Source organism: Galeopterus variegatus, unplaced genomic scaffold, assembly GCF_000696425.1.
Source record: "Galeopterus variegatus unplaced genomic scaffold, G_variegatus-3.0.2 Scaffold706, whole genome shotgun sequence".
Classification (NCBI taxonomy): Eukaryota; Metazoa; Chordata; class Mammalia; order Dermoptera; family Cynocephalidae; genus Galeopterus; species Galeopterus variegatus.
In genome coordinates this window covers 334712-341883 of record NW_007726817.1, presented here as the reverse complement: position 1 = coordinate 341883, position 7172 = coordinate 334712, and the positions used below count along the sequence as shown (strand labels likewise).

Genomic DNA, 7172 nt, shown 5'->3' with positions numbered 1-7172 from the left:
CCTGATGGTGGGTTGGGGAAATGGAGAGGAGTTAATGCCTAGCCCTTAGTGAGCTTTGTATACATATCATTTACCTGAGTAGAGCTGGAGGTTAAGACATCCTCCCACAGCTGTCCTTTGCTTGATGTAGGTGGCGTAGGTGTATTTGAAGATTCACAGTCCTTCAGAAAGGGTTTGCCTCTCCTCCTGGATGCCTGAAATGCCTCCTTCTGTTTAAACCTTTTTAGCATTTTGCAGTGGAAGAGCACTAGAGAGGGAGTAAGCCACCCTGGTTTTGTCCCTAAGTCTCTGTGTCGCACAAGCTATTTTCCTCAATTGAAAAATACGAATTTGGAGGAAGTCTCAAAAACTCCTGCAGAGAAAACTTATTAAAAAGGACAAAGGGGGGCCGGCCTGTGGCTCACTCGGGAGAGTGCGGTGCTGATAACACCAAGGCCACGGGTTCGGATCCCATATAGGGATGGCCGGTTTGCTCACTGAGTGAGCGTGGTGCTAACAACACCAGGTCAAGGGTTAAGATCCCCTTACCGGTCATCTTTTAAAAAAAATAAAAATAAATAAAAAATAAAAAGGACAAAGGGTGCTTTCATCTGAGTATGAGTGGGTTTACCTGTTGCCTTCCTAGGTAAAAATTTCCTTCTCTAGGTTTCCTCCTTTGTAGGGAAAATAAAGCAGGAGGCCTGTGGCTGTATTAGGCCCCTCGTTCCCCATTCCCTACCATCCAGCAGAACCATGCAGGCCCCTAGAGCTGTCCTGGAGAGCTGGGTTAGTGCTGGTGTGATGGCAGGTTGGTTTTGCACTCCCCAGGCAGTTTTCCAACGTGGACCAGAATCCTCAGCTCTACAGAGGTACCCTCCACACCCACCCCTGCCAGTAGGATGCATATTGCCTCTGCCCCAGTCACCTCCTCCAAGAAGGTCAGGGTACTCATGAGTAGCCCCACAGCACCCCTTCCGATCTTCAGCCCAAGATTCAAACCTAACCTTTGCCTTTGCCACAACATCACAAGATTGCAGAATATCATGAAAAAGGAGAAGAGCTCAAGGGCAAGAGAGGGAAAACTCATGGCTCCTTGGCAACAACACATCAGAATCCTTCCATTACAAAGACAAGTAAGCAAATCCTGATTTTCTGACTGCTAATCTGGGGCTTTCCCCACCATAGCATCCAGTTTGTATTTCTGGCCTCAGCTTTGTCGAGAAGACTTCTGGAAGCAGTGAAGGGACTCTGGATTAGAAGGACATTAAAGAGGACCATTAAGAGGAGAGGAGCCAAGAGGGAAGGAGGAGGGAATGTGTCCGGTACTGTGTCTGCGTTTTGCTGCATCATGGTATCTTAAGGAAGCTGGGGTTATCTTCCATTGTAGAGAGGAGGAAGCTGAGGCTCAGAGGGGGAAGTGACCTATCCAAGGTCACACAGCCAAGAGGGTAGAGCTGGGATATGGACCCAGGTCTGTCTATTCCAAAGCCCCAAGCAATTTAAGTGTGTACTTCAAAAAGTTCATGGAAAGATTTGTATTATCTTTTACCGTGTGTGGGGGTGGGGGTGGGGGTGGGGGGTAGTATGGGGATGCAAAAGGCTGTGCTCTAACCAATGTATTATCTTGTAAATTTATTTTTCCATGAACTTTCTAAAGTACCCCCATAGGGACTATGTGAAGTATGCTTAGTAATCATAACACTTAAAATATTCTGTCAGTCACTGTTCTAAGAGCTTTATCTACATTAGTTTATTTAATCCTCATAACCGCCCTCTGAGGTATTTGTCATTATTATCTCCATTTTACATATAAAGAAACTGAGGCACAGAATAGTAAAGGAATCTACCTAAGTAAGGGGTGGAGCTGGAATTAAAAACTAAGCAATGTGCCTCCAGACTCCACACTTTCAGATTGCTGTACCATTTCTCATGTAGTAATAATAACACCTGGTTCTTAGATGACACTTTATCTTTTCCTGGGTCAGACAGGGTGGTTACTATTTTCTCATTTTATAGGTGAAGAAACTGAAGCCCAGAGAGAGGAAGTGACTTCCTCAGTATCACACAGCAAGTTTCCTGGTCTAATGGAAAGGTGTGCAAGTCCAGGTCAGACCTCCTGCAGTAGAGAGTAATCATACTAAGCACCATATTGAGCACTTACTAAGTACCAGGTGCAGCATTAGGTGGCTTATACACATTTTTAAACTCTAATGACAACTACTAGATAACTCTCAGTATTCCCATGTGACAGGTGAAGAAACTGAAGCTCAAGAGCAGTGAAGCGCCTTGTCCAAGATCATGCACTTGATGGTCAGCAGAGTTGGGATTCAATCCCTGGTTTCCTGACTCCCAGTCTAGTGCTCCTTCTGTTGTACTAAATGCCCCAGGAGGGCAGCAGAGCTGAGAGAAGGCAGTCAGCAGGTAGGTGCTCTGGGCTCATCTCTACCTGCTCTCTCCACGCCACTGCCATCTATGTGTTTAGCTAAACCTGATTTTAAAAACCTATTTATAGCTTAAAACTGTACCACTGCTTGGGATAATGAGTCCCTTAAGTTGACTCCCCATGGTGTAAATTAAGGCTTCCTTTTATTTGTCCTAAATCTTTCTATTACAGGATTGGACGGGGGTAAGGTTGGGGGGAAAGGCCCTAGGACCAGAACACTTGGATTCAGAAAATAGGCTGAAGTCCAGATAGTGTTTGCTTGTTTGTATAGAATGGTGATTCTATATCAGGCATCAGGTGACACGTATGCAAACATGTCATCTGATTATTACAAAGACATGAGGGGTAGGCAGGGCTTGGCTTTTCGTCTCCTTTAATCTGTCTTGTTTCCTATGGTATCCCCAACATTTATCACAGTTTTGCAGACACAGGTAGATGCTAGATACTTATTTGTTACATGAATGAATGAATGAACTCTCATTTAATAGACAAGGAAATAGAGACACAGAATATCAGGGGTCTAGCCAGATGATTCAGAAGAGGGAATTTAGGGGGCTGGCTGGTTAGCTCAGTTGGTTAGAGCATGGTGCTAGTAACACCAAAGTCAAGGGTTTGATCCCTGTACCTGCCAGCCATCAAAAAAAGAAAAAAAAGGGGCCGGCCCGTGGCTCACTCGGGAGAGTGCGGTGCTGATAACACCAAGGCCCCGGGTTCGGATCCCACATAGGGATGGCCGGTTCGCTCACTGGCTGAGCGTGGTGCTGACAACACCAAGTCAAGGGTTAAGATCCCCTTACTGGTCATCTTTTTAAAAAAAAAAAAAAATGGGGCCAGCCTGTGGCTCATTTGGGAGAGTGCGGTGCTGATAACACCAAGGCCGTGTGTTCGGATCCCATATAGGCATGGCCGGTTCGCTCACTTCAGAGAGTGTGGTGCTGACAGCACTAAGTCAAGGGTTAAGATCCCCTTACCGGTCATCTTTAAAAAAAAAAAAGAGGGAATTTAATATGGGAAATTAGCTATAAAGTTGTTTGATGGGCAGAAATAACAACCAGGGGAAGTTGAGGCAAAATTGAGATTAGCAATTTCAGGAAGCCACGACCTCTCCTAGGGCTGGAGGTATAAAGGCGGGAGATGGTATTACTAGAGACCAGGAACTGGGGCCACCTGAAGAGAAGCTGGAATCACAGCAGGCCTGTTTAGCAGGAGCTGAAACCATGGAGTAGTCACTGCAGCTGCTGAAGCACCCCCCACTCTACCCTTCCCAAGGCTGAGAGAGATGGGGAGAAATATCTGGCTTCTTCTTTACTCTTCCTGCCTAATCTCTCACCAGGGCTTCCCTTTGGCCAAATCTAGCCAGAAGCCAGTTGGCAAGGAAGCCCAGGAAATGTGGTTTGCAGGGATCAGCCTCTGCCATACACAGCAGAGCAGGAGAAGGGCAGAGGATAGATTTGAGATAAACAAAAATGAAACAGCCAAATGATCCCTTACCTAGAAAGGAGCCATATCATGTATTTTTGTCAGGCAATGCCTCTCCCCAAATCGAAGTCTGTGTGATCTTTGTTTGTTTATTCTTGTATTTTTAAATGTTAAGCCAATGGGTCCTATTATTCTATGATTTTTATTATTTATTTACTTATTTATTTGGCAGCTGGCCAGTACAGGGATCTAAACATGTGATCTTTCTAGGTTCCTCATCACCTCTTCCAGGAAGCCTTCTGGGACTCCTTCCCAGTACGAGTTGCTATCTCTCTACGGTGAGTTCCCCTGTTACACTGTACATGCCTCTGTCATAACATATACCACCGTGTAATGAGCTTTCTCAATGCACTGAGCCTCCCAAGGTCATACCTGAGTCTGATTTGTTTTTCTGCTGGGTAGAAAATTGTTGTTGAATAGGTCGGCTCTTAGTAGGATAACATGGAGCAGAGAACTCTAGAGTAAGACCAAACCAAAGATCCAAATATTCCAGCACCTATATTTAAATGCTGTGTGACTTTGGGCAGACTTCCTTCCCTGTGAGTCTCAGTTTCCTGATCTGTAAAATGGGAAAACAGTACTCACAGGGAACACTGAGGAGTAAAAGGGAGAATGTGTAGCCACGCAGTTAAGATTGTAGGCTCTGGAATCAGACTGTCTGCAGTCAACCCCCAGCTCTACTGTGAGTAACTTAACTCTCTATTCTTCTTCTTTTTTTTTTTTTCCTTTTTTCTTTCTTTATTTGACTTAACTCTCTATGCCTTTGTTTCCTTACCTATAAATTAGGGATGACATTAATACTTCATGCGGTATTCATGAGGATTAAATGAAACAGTGTATGGAAAAGAAAAAAAAATGTATGGAAAACTGTGTAAGTGCTCAGTAAATGTGCCCAGTATCATTACGTGTGGTGCCCAGCCCAGTGGCTGAACACTGACCAGGTAAGCTCTCAATGAAATATGTCATACAGGGAGCCTGTCTTTCTTGTTTACCACTGCAGCTGAATTACCATGCATGGTCATTGGCACATAGTAGGTGCTCAATCAATCTTTGTTGGGTCATTGAATAGTGACTGAGTTACTTATGATAATGTTATTCTGCCTATGAGTTCAGTGCTTTGTGACCTTCCCTTCTGCCCCAGGCACCACAGAGGACATACAGCCTACAACACCAGCCCAACTCTGGCACTGAGATGTCTTGTACAGGCCAAGGGACCATCTTGGAAGTGAAAGTGGGAACTTCTGGGCCTGTGGGTAGGGGGCATGCACAGCAGGAGACAAGGGTTTGGAGAAAAGGACTAGCAAAGGGATCTAACATTGATTGAGTACCTACTATGTGCCAGATGCTATACATACTGTTGCATTTCCTCCTCACAGCAGCCTGCAAAGCACAAATCATTACCCCCATTTTAGAGGTGATAAAATGGGAGATCTGTGAGGTAAGGAAACTCATCCAAGGTCATGTAGAAATGAAGGAGCCCAGCTTGATTTGAACTCTGGACTGTCTGGCTCCAGCCCCTATTCTGTCCACTGTACCAGCTGCCTCCCAGAGGGCAGGAGATTGGAAGCTGAACCGCACACCATACAGGAAGCCCCAAGAGCCAATGCCAAGGCCGGACTCAGGCTGAGCGACAGCTTGAGACCATGACTTTGACAGCTATGCTGAGGTTGGCCCAGAAGCAAATGGTGCTAAACTTGAATGCCTGGGAAGACGAGCTGTGACCATGAAGACAAGAGATGGGGAGGGGCTGCAGCAGGGTGTTGAGGAGGTGCTGGCTCTGAACAGAAGGTCCTTGGGCCCTGCCTCCAACAGAAAAGGCTCCCTACTTTCTTACTCTATGACCTTGAGCAAGTCACTCAACCATCTCAGTTCAGTGTCCTCACTTGTCACACAAGGTCACTACTCCTCCTGCATTGTCATGGTATTACATGAGACAGTGCAGGGAGACAGAACTGGGTCAAGTCCAGGCCAGGGCTCAAGTACTAATTAGTTATATGATATAAAGCAAGTCACTTCACCTCTCTGAGCCTCAGTTTTCACATCTATATAATGGGGATTATACCTGTCTCACCAGATCATTGTGAGGATGTGATGATTAAAGTGAGGGCTCTGGAGTACATTTTCCTGGGTTCAAATTATGCTCTACTACTTTTTTTTTTTACCCCCACGGCTGGGTGGTAACTGAACCCTTGACCTTGATGTTACAAGGCCACACTCTAACCAACTGGCCAGCCCCCTTGCTGCACCACCTTGAGCTGCTTGGTCTCTCTGTGCCCCAGTTTCAACCCCTGCAAAGTGGGGGTGACTATAAGCACACTCATGTCATGGAGTTGTGATATAAAATATAATCAACAGAAAGAATATAGAACAAAGTAAGTTCTCTGTAACTGAGAAATCATTAGCCCTTGGTCTGGCACCTGATAGTTTTTAGTTGTTATTTTGGGGGGTGTTTTTGTTCTTTTCGGTGGCTAGCCAGTACGAGGACCTGAGCCCTTAACCTTGGTGTTATAACACTCACTCTAATAGCTGAGCTCGGGTACCTAATAGTAACTAGTGCTTGCTGTAGGCTAGGCATCACTTTAAACACTTTACACTTTGACTTTAATCTTCGAAGCAGTCCTTCGTGAAGGTATATTACTGTCCCCATTTTATTCATGAGGAACTGAGTTATTCAGAGGTCCAATGATTTGCCAGAGATCTCACGATCAGTGGACAGACCAGGACTTAAGCCCTGCAGAATCAGCCACTCCATCCCTAATAAAGGCTCCGTAAATGGGAGCTGTTAGAATGTCCACGTTATGCGTGAATGTTTTTTGGAACCGGAGGAGATGGAAATTATTCATGTCCGAGCGGAGTGGACCTTAAATGAGCTCTAAAGCCTGGAGTAGGTGCTGGGGGAGGATGGCGGGGTGGAGGGAGGAGGGGCCGGTCTGCTCAGTTCGCGTTTGTTTCCAGCAGGGGGCGTCCGCTGCCTCCGCCATGTTTGTCAGACCGGAACCAGGCGGCTGGGCTGGAGACCTGTTCGGTGGTCACCACTCGGCTGGTGACCTTGGGGACCTCGTGGAGGGGCAGCAGAGAGTGGTAGTGTTAGCCTGTGCAAAGCCAGAGGCATGCCGAAAGGGGTGTTATCTCCTCATGTTTCCCAAACCGGGCTGTCAAACTGCCTCATGCAGGCCTTCCAAGAGGGCCAGATGCTTGAGCCACATCTAGACCCTTCCCCGTCAGAATCTTCTGGGCACAGTACAGGAATCTGAAATTTTTTTTTTTTTTT

At 46.1% G+C, this 7172-nt stretch overlaps 1 long non-coding RNA gene across 1 annotated transcript; it reads left to right on the top strand.

Moving 5' to 3' along the window:
- The first annotated feature begins 529 nt into the window (after positions 1 to 529).
- On the top strand, positions 530 to 6693 carry LOC103589574. The gene is made up of 4 exons (XR_550402.1): positions 530 to 1112; positions 1996 to 2085; positions 2231 to 2400; positions 4112 to 6693. It is a non-coding gene; the product is annotated as an uncharacterized LOC103589574 (long non-coding RNA).
- The last annotated feature ends 479 nt before the right edge of the window (positions 6694 to 7172 follow it).